The sequence below is a fragment of the Dama dama genome, unplaced genomic scaffold (genome assembly GCF_033118175.1).
Source record: "Dama dama isolate Ldn47 unplaced genomic scaffold, ASM3311817v1 ptg000270l, whole genome shotgun sequence".
In the NCBI taxonomy this organism is placed as follows: domain Eukaryota; kingdom Metazoa; phylum Chordata; class Mammalia; order Artiodactyla; family Cervidae; genus Dama; species Dama dama.
Window position 1 is genome coordinate 347999 of NW_026871048.1, and position 15800 is coordinate 363798.

Sequence of the window (15800 nt, forward strand, 5' to 3'; positions counted from 1 at the left end):
ATGTAATAAATATAGTGTGTGTGATGTCATAGATACGGTGGCTATGATGTCACATGTATATTTGATATGATGTCATAAACACAGTGTCTCGACTTTCCTGGTGGGTCAGATGATAAAGCGTTTGCCTACAATGCGGGAGACTCAGGTTCAATCCCTGGGTCAGGAAGATCTCCCGGAGGAGGAAATGGCAACCCACTCCAGTGTTCTTGCCTGGAAAATCCCATGGACGGAAGAGCCTGGTAGGCTACAGTCCATGGGGTCTCAAAGATTCGCACGTGACTGACCAAATTCACTTTCTTTAATGTACAGTGGATGTGATGTCACATGTAGTGGATGTGAGGTCATGAATACAGTGGATTTGATGTCCTAACTACAGTAGTTTGGTTTCATAAAGAGTGGATGTGGTGTCATATATAGTGCATATGATGTCATACAATAGTGGGTGTGATGTCATACATACAGTGGGTGTGCTATCGATACAGTTGGCGTGACGACACAGTTATAGTGGATGTGATGTCAGATTCAGTGAGTGTGATGTCACATATAGTGGTTTTGTTGTCATTAACACATTGGGTGTGATATCATATATATGGTTATGATGTCATAAACATAGTGGGACTGATGTCATAGATACAGTGCCTGTGACATCACATGTATAGTTGTGGTGAAGTCATTTACAGTGAATATGATGTCATATGTAGTGGGTGTGATGTCATGAATACAGTGGATGTGATGTCGTAAATACAGTGGTTTGATGTCATAGAGTGCATATGATGTCATACATATAGTGAGTGTGATGTCATACATACAATTTTTGTGATATCATCGATACAGTTGGTGTGATGACACAGTTACAGTGGATGTGGTGTCAGGTATAGTGGGTGTGATGTCATATATAGTGGTTGTGTTGTCATTAACACAGTGTGTGTGATATCAGGTATAGTGGATACGATGTCATAAACATAGTGGGACTGATGTCATAGATACAGTGCCTGTGATATCACATGTATAGTTGATGTGATGTCATATACAGTGGATGTGATGTCATATATAGCGGGTGTGTTGTCATGAATACAGTGGATGAGATGTCATGAATACAGTGGTGTGATGTCATAAAGAGTGGATGTGATGTCCTATAAAGTGCATATGATGTCATCCATATAGTGGGTCTCATGTCATAGATAAAGTGGGTGTGATAGCATCAATACTTTGGGTGTGATGACACAGATACAGTGGATGCAATGTCAGATATAGTGGATTTGCTGTCATACATAGTTGTTGTGTTCTCATAAACACAGTGGATGTGTGCGATATCATTGATACAGTGGCTATGATGTCACATGTATAGTGGATGTGATGTCTACAAAGAAGAGTTGGTGCACTCACATAAGCATCTGGGAGGCAGGATGTTAGATAACAAAGAGGACAATTAAAGAGGCACCCCTCCCTCATGGCTGAACCGACTGCCTGAGAGCCATGTCCACCAAGTTCACCAAGGCCTTAGCAGTAGTAACTACCCACAAACTGGAAGCAGTATATATTGTGATCAAAGTAACACAGGTCACAGGCTTAAGCGTAGGTCTACAACTTGGTAACCAGGGTAATCCTCTCAGTTCTCTTCTACTCACTTTCTACCACTGAAAAAGGAAAGGCGCCACTGCTCTGCAGATTGGACCACCCAACCGGTCCATCTCCCTCCTCCACCTCTTGATGAAGATGCTCCCTCCGCATGGAGCCCCGGCGCCCAAAGCAGGCATGTCCGCCCAGGGACCCTTGGGGTTGAAGGTTCCTGCTGTCCTCCCTGTGTGTCCACGGGTCCTGGCCGTGGCCAGCTCTGAAGACCTGCCTCCTGTGTCCAGAGACCACCAGAGCATCTCGCCAAACAGCCCCTTTGGATCTTTGTGGGCACCCAGCTCCCTTCCTCTCTCCCGCCTCCACCTGCACTACGGTGATGGTACACTGGGGTTCACAGGGCCTGTGTCAGCTGCAGGCCGGTGGGACCACCCAGCTCCTCCAGGCCATTGGGGGTTGGGCAGCAAGAGCCCAGGGCACCCAAGATAGGCGGCCAGGCCCAGTTGTGGTCCTCGCGTGCCTTCTGGCGGCCGTCGTGGGAACTGCCGCTGAGGCTTCTCACGCCCAGGGTAGCCATTTTGAAGCGTGGATGGTCGAATTTCCCGATAAGCACCACAAGGCAAGCTCTTGGCTGCAGGAAATTGCAACGCGCACAAGCGCACAGGCGCTGGACGTAAAAGCACAACCTCACGGGGCACACACATGCAGGCACATGCAGGACGGCCTCACGCTAGAGAATGTGTCTCCTGGATCAGTAGCGCCTCCACCCTGGTGAATGCACTGTTCACCGAGGTTTCTGGGGGAGCTGCGGACCCAGAATTAGCCTCTGGGCAGGAAGGGGCCATCTCCGGGCCCTTGTCTGCAGCCACCTTCTCACAGCCCCGCACCCTGCCTCCTGCCTGCTCCCAGAACACAGGACTAGTGCGGAGAGTAGGACAGGGAGAGGGGTGCCCGTGACTCTCAGCAGGCCACCCTGCCCTGGACTCAAGGTGGAGGACAGGGCTGCCAGCCTTTCCCCGCCTCTGAGGAAAGGGGGCTGTGGAACTCTTGCTGGCCCACCCTCCTTTCCTTGGACATCACACCACCGCCCCCACCACCCCTGGGTGCCCAGACCTGGGCTGGCTGCCATTGGCCAGCAGGGGTAGACTGATCTCTGGAAGGTGGGCAAACACCCGAGCCCTGAAATCCTGCACCACAATCCTGACAGCGGCCTTTGACCTCATGACACGACCTTTCTGTGGCTGGCTGGTCCTTGGGAAGGCACACATGATCTCTGAACCATCTGGGTGCCTGGAGCCTCCATAGAGCTGCCAGGGATCCTGGAGCCTGGTGTCCTTCCTGCTAAACCTATTCTTCGGACACACCAAACCCACTTGTTCCTGGCGGCTCCCTGAGGTTCCTGGGGCACCAACCAGCCACAGTCCCTGTCTCCCAGCTCCATCCAGCCCAGGGGGCCACACAGACTGTTCTCAGACCCTGCCAGGACCGCACCACAGCACCGACTCAGGGTACCAGTCCACTGTCACTCCCCTTACCCCTGGAACCCCTCCCCTCCACTGTCCAGAGCAGAGACGAGACTCAGCTCAAACTTTCAGGAAACTTTATTGAAACGCAATCATATCCACTATATATGACATCAAACCCGCTATGTTAATGACAACACAACCACTATATCTGACATCACACCCACTATATCTGACATCACATCCACTTTATCTGTGTCATCACACCCACTGTATTGATATCACACCCACTGTATGTATGACATCATACCCACTACATGTGTGACATCCTATGCCCTATATAAGACATCAAATCCACTCTTTATGACATCACACCACTCTATTTATGACATCACATCCACTGTATTCATGACATGACAGCCAGTATATATGACATCACAGTCACTATACTTGTGACATCACAGTCACTGTATCTATGACATCACACCACTAGGTTTATGACATCGTATCCACTATATATGACATCACACACACTGTGTTCGTGACATCACAACCACTATATCTGACATCATACCTGCTAATTCTGACATCACATCTACTGTATCTGTGTCATCACACCCACTGTATCAATATTATCTCACTCACTGTATGTATGACATCACACCCAGTATATGTATGACAATATGTGCACTGTATATGACATCAGATCCACTTTTTATGACATCAACCACTGTTTCTTGACATCACATACACTGTATTAATGACTTTACACTCACTATATAGGACATCACGTACACTATACATGTGATATTACAGCCTATGTATCTGTGTCATCACACCCACTATATTGATGACATCACACACACTATTTATGACATCACACTTGGCATATGTATGACATCATTTGCACTACACAGGGCATGATATGCACTCTTTATGACATCAAACAGCGCTATTTATGACATCACATCCACTGTATTCATGACATCAGACCCACTATATCTGAGATCATATCTACTGTATCTGTGTCATCACACCCACAGTATTGATGATATCACACCCACTGTATGTATGACATCACACCAACTATATGTATGACATCATATGCACTATACATGCCAGCGCATCCACTCTGTATGACATCACACCACTGTATTTATGACATCACGTCCAGTACACATGTGACGTCACAGCCACTGTATCTGTGTCATCACACCCACTTTATCGATGATATCACACACTGTATATATGACGTCACACTCGCTATATTAATGGCAACACATCCAATATATTTTTATTTATTTATTTATTTTTTCAGTGGGTTTTGTCATACATTGACATGAATCAGCAACAGATTTACACGTATTCCCCATCCCGATCCCCCATCCCACCTCTTTCTCCACCCGATTCCTCTGGGTCTTCCCACTGCACCAGGCCCAAGCACTTGTCTCATGCATCCCACATGGGCTGGTGACCTGTTTCACCATAGATAATATACACGCTGTTCTTTCGCAACATCCCACCCTCACCTTCCCCCACAGAGTTCAAAAGTCTGTTCTGTAATTCTGTGTCTCTTTTTCTGTTTTGCATAAAGGGTTGTCGTTACCATCTTTCTAAATTCCATATATATGTGTTAGTACGCTGTAATGTTCTTTATCTTTCTGGCTTACTTCACTCTGTATAATGGGCTCCAGTTTCATCCATCTCATTAGGACTGATTCAAATGAATTCTTTTTAACGGCTGAGGAATATTCCATGGTGTATATGTACCACAGCTTCCTTATCCATTCATCTGCTGATGGGCATCTAGGTTGCTTCCATGTCCTGGCTATTATAAACAGTGCTGCGATGAACATTGGGGTGCACGTGTCTCTTTCAGATCTGGTTTCCTCAGTGTCTATACCCAGAAGTGGGATTGCTGGGTCATATGGCACTTCTATTTCCAGATTTTTAAGAAATCTCCACACTGTTTTCCATAGCGGCTGTTCTAGTTTGCATTCCCACCAACAGTGTAAGAGGGTTCCCTTTTCTCCACACCCTCTCCAGCATTTATTGCTTGTAGACTTTTGGGTAGCAGCCATCCTGACTGGCGTATAATGGTACCTCATTGTGGTTTTGTTTTGCATTTCTCTGATAATGAGTGATGTTGAGCATCTTTTCATGTGTTTGTTAGCCATCTGTATGTCTTCTTTGGAGAAATGTCTGTTTAGTTCTTTCGCCCATTTTTTGATTGGGTCATTTATTTTTCTGGAATTGAGCTGCAGGAGTTGCTTGTATATTTTTGAGATTAATCCTTTGTGTGTTTCTTCATTTGCTATTATTTTCTCCCAATCTGAGGGCTGTCTTTTCACCTTACTTATAGTTTCCTTTGTAGTGCAAAAGTTTTTGAGTTTCATTAGGTCCCATTTGTTTAGTTTTGCTTTTATTTCCAATATTCTGGGAGGTGGGTCATAGAGGATCTTGCTGTGATTTATGTCGGAGAGTGTTTTGCCTATGTTCCCCTCTAGGAGTTTTATAGTTTCTGGTCTTACATTTAGATCTTTAATCCATTTTGAGTTTATTTTTGCGTATGGTATTAGAAAGTGTTCTAGTTTCATTCTTTTACAAGTGGTTGACCAGTTTTCCCAGCACCACTTGTTAAAGAGGTTGTCTTTTTTCCATTGTATATCCTTGCCTCCTTTGTCAAAGATAAGGTGTCCATAGGTCATGGATTTATCTCTGGGCTTTCTATTCTGTTCCATTGATCTATATTTCTGTCTTTGTGCCAGTACCATACTGTCTTGATGACTGTGGCTTTGTAGTAGAGTCTGAAGTCAGGCAGGTTGATTCCTCCAGTTCCATTCTTCTTTCTCAAGATTACTTTGGCTATTCCAGGTTTTTTGTATTTCCATACAAATTGTGAAATTATTTGTTCTAGTTCTGTGAAAAATACCATTGGTAGCTTGATAGGGATTGCACTGAATCTATAGTTTGCTTTGTCACCCACTATATCTGACACTACATCCACTGTATCTGTGTCATCAAACCCAGTGTATCAATTATCGCACTCTCTGTATGACATCACACACACTGTATGTATGACATCGTATTCAGTATGTATGACATCACATGAACTCTTTATGACATCACACCCCTATATGTATGAAATCACACCCAGTATATTTATGACATTATATCCAATATATATGATATCACACATACTGCTTTCATGACAACACAACGACTATACCTGACATCTCACCCACTATATTTGACATCACAGCCACTGTATCTGTGTCATCACACCCACTGTATCAATGACATCACAACAAGTATGTAAGTCATCACACTTGGCATATGTATGACATCATACACACTCTACATGACATCACATTCACACTTTATGACAGCAATCCTCAGTATTTATGACATCACAGCCACTGTATTCATGACATCAGATCTCCTATATATGACATCACATCCACGGTTTATGACGTCTCATCCCCTATACCTGTGATGTCACAGCCACTATATCTTTAACATTACACCCACTATGTTTGTGAATTCATATCCACTATATTTGACATCAAACACACTGTGTTAAGACAATACAACCACTATATCTGACATCACACCCTCCATATCTGTATCTGTGTGATCACACCCACTGTATCAATGATATAACACACACAGTGTGTATGACATCACACATACTATATGTATGGCACAATATGCACTATATATGACATCACAACACTCTATTCATGACATCAATGCTACTATATCTCACATCACACCCATTATATCTGACAGCACTTCCACTGTATCTGTGTCATCACACCCAGATTATCGATCATATAACCCCCATTGTATGGATGATATCACAGCCACAATATGTATGACATCATATGAACTACATATGATACCACATCCACTCTTTATGAAATCACACCACTCTCTGACATCACACCCACTGTATTCATGTCATCACACACAGTATATCTGACATCGCATCCACTGTAGCTGTGTCATTACTTACAGTGTATTGATTATACCACACCTACTATATGTGTGACATCAAACCTACTATATGTATGACATCATATGAATTCTATATGACATCACACCCACTCTTTATGACATCACAAGACTGTATTTATGACATCACGTCCACTCTATTCATGACATCACACCCACTGTATTTGACATCACATCCACTGTATATGACATCACATACACTATACTTGTGACATCACAGCCACTGTATCTATGACAGGACACCTACTATGTTTATGACATCATATTCAGTATATATGACATCTCACATGGTGTATGAATGACAACACAACCACTGTATCTGACATCACACCCACTGTATCTGTGTAATCACACCCACTTGATTGATGATATCACACCCTATGTATGTATGAAATCACACCCACTGCATGTATGACACCATAGGCACTGTATATGACACCACATCCACTCTTGATGACATCATACCATTGTTTGTGTTTCATGACACCCACTATGTTTATGACATCATATCCACTATATATGATGTCACACACAGAGTGTGTATGACAACACAAGCTCTATATCTGACTTGAAACCCTTTATATCTGCCGTCACATCCACTGTATATGTCATCACACCCGCTGTGTCGAAGACATCACACCAACTATGTAAGACATCACAGTTGGCATATGTATGCCATCATATGCACTATACATGACATCATATCCACACTTTATGACAACAATCCTTAGTATTTATGACATCACATGCACTGTATTCATGACATCACACGCACTATATATGACATATCATCTACTGTATATGATATCACATTCACTATATGTGTGACATCGCACAATGACTATATCTATGACATCACACACTCTATGTTTACGACATATCCACTTTATATGGCATCACACATAGTGTTATGACAACACAACCATTGTGTAATATCACAGCCACTATGTCTGACATCACACCCACTGTATCTGTGTCATCACATCCAATGTGTCAATTTTATCAAACCCAGTGTATGTATGACATCACAGCCACTATATGTATGACATCATATGCACTACATATGACATCACATCCTTTATTTATGATATCACACCACTCTATGATATCAAAACCACTATATCTCACATATTACCCACTATATTTGACATTGCCTCCACTAAATCTGTCTCATCACACCCACTGTATTGATGACATCACACAAAGTATGTAAGACATCAGCTGTGTATGCATGACATCATATGCACTATAAAAGACATCACATCCACACTTTATGGCATCATTCCTCAGTATTTATGACATCACAGTCACTGTATCATGACATCACACCCACTGTATATGACATCATATCCACTGTATCTGTGTCATCACACCCACTCTATTAATAATATCACACCCTCTGTATATGTGACATCACACTGTGCATATATATTAAAACATATGAACTTTACAAGCATCACATCCAGTTTTTATGGCATCAAACCACAATAATTATGACATGGCATCCACTCTATTCATGACATTATACTCACTCTATATAACATCGCATCCACTGTATCTTTGTCATCACACTCACTGTATTGATGATATCACAATGACTGTATGTATGACATCACACCCAGTATATGTATGAGATGTTGCTGGTCGTAAAGACCTTCTGAACAACCTGGGGTACTCACAGCATTTGGCCTCGTTCCTGTACCTGAAATCATAGAGGAAGGGGATGATTGGTGAGGTGAGGTTATTGTACCAAGCCCTCATGACCCCTTCTCTGTGAGTGGGCCACCGGGGTCACTCACAGAGGTAGTTGTCATCCTGGGGCTCGCTGACCTCTTGGTACACATGGCCCTTTTTTGTAGACTGTACCTCTTTACTCCAGTCTCCTTTCTTCTGAGTTCTACAATGGAGAACAAAAGCAAAGCAAGGCTGGTGGGGTCTGGAGAGTTAGTACTTGTTTTATCAGAAAGTGTGAGATCTCGTACTTGTCCATCTATACACTTTGTTAAAACTTTTTTCACATTTATTTTTCAAACTTTTACTTTTGTATTTTTATGTTTTAGTTTTACCTTATTTATCTATTGGCCACACTGCATGGCTTGTGGGATCTTAGTTTCCTGACCAGGGATGGAACCCACACCTCCTGCAGTGGAAGCATGGAATCTTAACCACTTACCCACCAGGAAGTCCCTTCTTTATACTTTGTTCTGTCTTTAACTACTGGTTCAGGAGACTGAGGCTCCACACTGACCACAGCTGCCCAGTTCAGTGTTAGCTTCCTGCACTTCCTGTTAGTAGGTTTAATTCCCCAACCTTCTTACTTAGAAAATAGTTCACTGAAACATCTACTCAGAAAATAAACGTTAAGGGCACATGACACGTGAGGGATTAAGCAGAGGTCTGGGCATAAACACTAACACACTATGGTCCCTATTATCACAACTGGATTTATTGAACTACTTGTAGGTGTCAGCACTTTTGCATTTAATATAATGCTTTCAAACACTGTATGAGCTATGTATTCTTATCTTCATTTTACAGAGAAGCAGTCAGGACCGCAGAAAATGTATAAGATTTTCCCAAGGCCCCAGTGCTAACTTCATGTCTCAGATCAGTCCAGCTTAAAGCCACGCCTACCCAAAGTCGATGCCACACACCTAGGCCATACTTATTAGCTTTTCTACAGGGATTAGAGGAACTAATTAGAGGAACTCCCCAAATTTTCTCTTACCGACTTTTTGTCTGGGGTGCTGTCCAGGGGTCCTTGCTTCTCTGGGAGGGGGTACTGGTTTCTGAGCCTGCTTGGAGCTACTCATCTTCAGCAATTTTGCTGCTCCCGCAATTCTTTCAAACTAGAAACTTTATTTAATGGTCCTCTGGACATTGCCTTCTGTGTGAGTAAAACACAACATACATTTCTTTAGCTCTTTAGGACTGTATGAAGTGTTTTCACATGCATGACTTTAGTTAATACTTTGAAAATTCTTGGAAATAGCTGGTGGAGGGTGTGGTCTGAACACTGGAGTGTAAAACAAGGACCTAAGTGGGTAGTGAATCAAAACTAGAATTCATATCTTAAGGTTCTTTCCCTTCACCTTTCTGCATAAAAGTGAGAGCAAGGCAGGGAGAATAGCTGGAGGTAATGGTTTATAGAGAAATCTGGTGGATTTTCTATTAATTATTGGAGCTTTGATGGAACAGGAACTATGGATAATTACAGAGGGGAAAAAACACATCTGGAAAATAGGGTGACAAAGCAGTGAGATTGAGAAAAGAAAAGACAATCAGCAGAAACTCATTTAGACAATAAAGAAAATGAGTTGAAAGTTTCAGGTTGCCATGTCCTCTTAGAGACAATGTTCTGAATTAAAGTAGCTGGCCTCATCAAATCTGCTTGAACAAGGCTTTATGAATAGTTGGTTCTCCTCAGTTTTCTGATCCATAAGTTGGTATATATTCTAATTCTTAATGTTATAGTGAACATGAAATGTAATAACATTCAACAAATCGTTGTGTGAGCTATTTAATACAGTATGAATTTGAGCCTACGTCCTTCCCATCAATATATCCCCTCAACTGCCTCTATATTTGAATATATACTAAATAAAAATATATACTAAAATATAAACATATATATTATATATTAATAAATGTAATTAACAATATAATTTAATAATTAGTGGTTATTAATTATAATAATTGATTATATTTATTAATTAATATTAAGTATACTTATAATTAAGTATATTATATTATAGTGTATAATTAATTTTTAATTATAGTCACATTATTTTAAAGTTAATATTAATTGTTAATTGTAATAATTAACCATTATAATTTAAATAATTAATTTATAATAATTTAATAATTAAATATAATTTAATAATTACTTAAATGACTATAAAAATATATACTAAAACTGTACTAAATACTATCTTCAGCATTCCTTGACCTTCTTATTCCTAGGTGAATGTTCAAATGTGGATTCACTCATTCACAAAACATTTAGGGGGCCCTCAGGGACTTTGAGCTGGACCTGGACTTCTGAGAATTAATGGGTATGGGCTAGCTCTCAAAGCTCACAACACAGGGGCAGGCTAAACAAATGATTCCAAACAGGAGAGTTGTCTAATCAGAGCTCAGAGGAGGGACTTGTTACTTTCTCCTACAAGAATGAGCATTTGAATTCATGTCCAGATGTTGAGTTTCTACTCAAAAGCAGGTAACCTATGTGAAGTCCTTCAGTTATTTTCTTATTTGTTGTTTTTAGTCATAAACCTGAGGCTTGTCAGGGCTGCGACTTGCTTCCTCTTATTGGAGTGGGAGGCTGTGAGGTAGGGATCATGTCACCTTCTTTATCTTGGACCATCCACTCTACAAACTGCCCAGCATGTCCTTAAGCTTCTTCATCTTGGACCGTCCACTTTACAAACTGCCCAACACGTCCTTAAGCTTCCCTTAGTCAGATGTCTTAGCATATCCCTCACTAGCACAGCACAAAAGAACTGAGGTTGAAAACATCTCTCAGATGAATGATATAAAGATGTATAAATAAGATATATGAATAAAGTTTATAGAACTGTGGAAGTGTCAACCAGTTAGGAGAAGGTGATTTGGATTAGATTGCACTACCAGTGATACATAATTAAACATTTTTTTACCTCAATTTCGTGATCTATAATGGTGATAGCTATATACCTATTTAGAGGTACTGTCGGATTGTTTTAATTTTTAAGTAAGTTTATTCACATAAAATACTTAAAGTCTGAAATATTGTGAAAATAACGTAACAATAGAACAGCCTACTATCGTTGCTGTTCTTACTAACTATAAAGATGGTGATGATATCAGACATTGTGCTCAAGATTCAGGACAGGAGGCAGCAGTCTCTGGGATCTCTGTGTTTTCTCCTATTCTCACCTGGGACTGGATCCATGAGGAGGATTTTTGTCAACAGGATCTGGGAAATACTCACCTTCTGGTGTTTGCTGTGCTCCACTCTGAAGGGCATCCAAGAACGTTTACCTAAAAAATGATGAGAATCAGTGTTTTGGTTGGACATTCTATTTAAGGACACAGGATTCTGAGCCAGAGAGTGACAAGGACAAGGATTACCAAAGGAGGAATGGAAAGTGATTTCTGTATCATCAACTCCTATGCTTCCAATGGGAGCATTACATAATTATCTCAAAATTAAAAAAAAATATATGAAAATTCATCTGTGCTCCATCTTATGTCAATAAACTATCTAACAAATTCACTAGCCTTTCATGACAAAAATACTCAACAAAGTAGAAACAGAAGAAAATGACTGCAATATAATAAAGATCATATATGAAAAGTCTATCTCTAACATCATAGTCATCAGTGAAAAGCTGAAAACTTCTAAGATCAAGAAAAAAAAGGCCAGGATGCCCACTGTCAACACTTCTATTCAACATAATATTAGAAGTCCTAGCCAGGGCATTAGATTAGGCTTCCATTTGGAAAGAAAGAAGTAAAATTATGTCTGTTCATAGAGGGCATGATTTTATGTGCAGAAAATCTTTACAATTCCACACACACACACACACCAAAAAAAAAACCTGCACACAAAGTTGCACAATACAAAATCAACATGCAAATATCTTTCCATGCATGAACAATGACCATTCCACAAAGGAAAATAAGAAAATAATTCTATTTATTTTTTATTTTTTAAAGCTATAGTCAGGAGCTGATTTTAAATTTTTAAAAAATTATTTTTGTTTATTTATTGGTGCCAGGTCTTTGATGCAGCATGTGGGATCTAGTTCCCAGACCAGGGATTAAACCCAAGTTCTCTGCATGGGAACTGTGGAGTCTGAGCCACTGGACCACCAGAGAAACCCGGATAACCTTATTTATAATAGTATCAAAAAGAATGAAATAATCGGGAGTGATCTTCTGAAGATCAAAGACTTATACATTGAAAACTACAAAGTATTACTGAAAGGGATCTGACATAAGTAAATAGAAAGGTGTCTCACGGTTATGGATTTGGAGACAATATTATTAAGCTGTTCATACTACCCAAAGCAATTTAAAGCTTCAATGCAGCTCCTATTAATATCCAAATGGAATTTTTTTCAGATATAGAAAATCTATCCTACAGTTAATACGGAATCTCAGAGAACCCCAAATAGGCAAAACAAACTTAGAACAGCAAAGCTGGAGGCCTCTGATTTCAGAACATATTACAAACGTACAGTAACCAAAAGAGCGTAGTTTCGGCATAAAGTGCATGCTTAGTCACTCAGTCGTGTTGACTCCTTGCAACCTTTTGGACTGTAGTCCACCAGGCTCCTCTGTCCAGGGGATTTCTCAGGCAAGAATACTGGAGGGGGTTGCCATTTCCTTCTCCAGGGGATCGTCTTAACTCATGGATTGAGCCCACATCTCCTGTGTCTCCTGCATTGAAGGCAGATTCTTCACCTGCTGAGCCACGGAGGAAGCCCACTGGCATAAAGACAGACATACCAATCAGTGGAACAGAATAGACAGCCAGAAGTAAACTCTTGGATACATGGTCTAATGATCTTCATCAAAGGTGTCAAGACATCAGGGAAAGTTTAATCCCTGTAATGAATGGTCCCGGGGAAAGAAACTATCCATATGCAAAATAATGAAGATTTTACATCATGAAGAAAAATCAATTCAGACTGGATTAAAGACCTAAATGTAAGACTTGATAAGACTCTTAGAAGAAAATAAAGGTGAAGCTTCATGACATTGAATCAGCAACGATTCCTTAGATCTGACACCAAGTGCACAAGTAGTAACAAAGTAAAAATAGACAAATGATACTTCATTAACCTTAAAACCTCTGTGCAACAAAAGACACAGAGTGAAACAAGAGGAACAGAGTGAAACAAAGGAAAGGAGTGAACAGACCACCTACAGGACTGCAGAAAACATTTGTACAATATGTATCTGATAAGGGGTTGATAAGCATACACCAACATGAAGACTACCTATAAGCCAGGAAAAGAACCAGATTGACCACGATGGCACCCTGATATCAAACTTCCATGCTCCAGCATTGGAAGAAAACAAATTCTGTGGTTTAAGCCATGCAGTCTGTTTTGTTATGGCAGCCTGAGCTGACTAACCCAGTGGGAGAAGGAACTGAACAGACATTTCTCCAAAGAAGATACACAAATGGCCAACAAACATATGAAAAGATGCTCAATATTACTAATCAATAGGGAAATACAAATTTAAACCACACCATAAATTATCTCATACCTTCTGTGATGGCCAATATGAATAAAAAGACAATAGCAAGTTTGGTAAGGATATGAAGAAATTGGAACCCTTATACACTTTTGTTGGAAATGTAAAATGTTGCAACCTTTATAGAAAACAGTATGGAGTTTCCTCAGAAAATTGGAACTGCTGTATGATCTAGCAATCCAACTCTAGAGTATATTTCCATAAAAATTGAAAGCGAGATATTGAATATATAGTGTGCACATCTATGGCCATTGCAGCATTATTCCCAATTGGCAAGATGTGAAAGCAGTCTAAATGTTCATTGGTGGATAAACAGATAAAGATTATATATACCTTATATATATATTATATACACATGCACACAATGGAATGTTTTGAAGCCCTAAAAAAGAATTTTGTCATATGTTACATCAAGGATTGGCCTTGATGATATTATGCTAAGTGAAATGAACCCATCAAAAATGACAAATATTGCATGATTCCACTTTTATGAAGTATCTACAGTAATCAAATCCATGGAAACAGAAAATATAATTCTGGTTGACAAGGTCTGTGAGGAGGAAGGATTGGAGAATTGTTGCTCAATGAGTACAGGGGTTCAATCATGCAAGATGAAAATTTTCTACAGATTTGTTGTAGAGCAACGTGTACGTAGTTAGCAAGAGTGTACCCTACACTCAGAAATTGTTAAGAAGGTCAATAAAGTTCTGTAGAGGTATGGTGAACCATGGGGCATGTATTCCCTATGAAGTATCTCTCTTCATGTCAAAGCCTATGGTTTTGATGTCTCTTATACTAGTTTTAATAACCAAAGGGAATAGATGGTGGCACAGTGAATGAGAATCTGCCTGCTGATGCAGAGGACACAATGAAATATACCAATCTTTTTTTTTCAGTCATGCTAATTTTTAATTGAAGTATAGTTGATTTACAATGTTGTGTTCAGTTCAGTTCAGTTCAGTCGCTCAGTCATGACTGTCTCTGCGACGCTGTGAACCACAGCATGCCAGGCCTCCCTGTCCATCACCAACTCCCAGAGTTTACCCAAACTCATGTCCACTGAGTGGGTGATGTAATCCAACCATCTCATCCTCTGTCGTCCGCTTCTCCTCCTGCCCTCAATCTTTCCCAGCATCAGTGTCTTTACAAAGGAGTCAGCTCGACATATCAGGTGGCCAAAGCACTGGAGTTTCAGTTTCAACATCAGTCCTTCTGATGAACACCTAGGACTGATCTCCCTTAGGATGGACTGGTTGGATCTCCTTGCAGTCCAAGGGACTCTCAAGAGTCTTCTCCAACACCACAGTTCAAAAGCACCAATTCTTCAGGGCTCGCCTTTCTTTATAGTTCAAATCTCACATCCATACATGACTACTGGTAAAAACATAGCCTTGACTAGATGGAACTTTATTGACAATGTAATGTTTCTGCTTTTTAATATGCTGTCAAGGTTGGTCATAACCTTTCTTCCAAGGAGTAAGCGTCTTTTAATTTCAT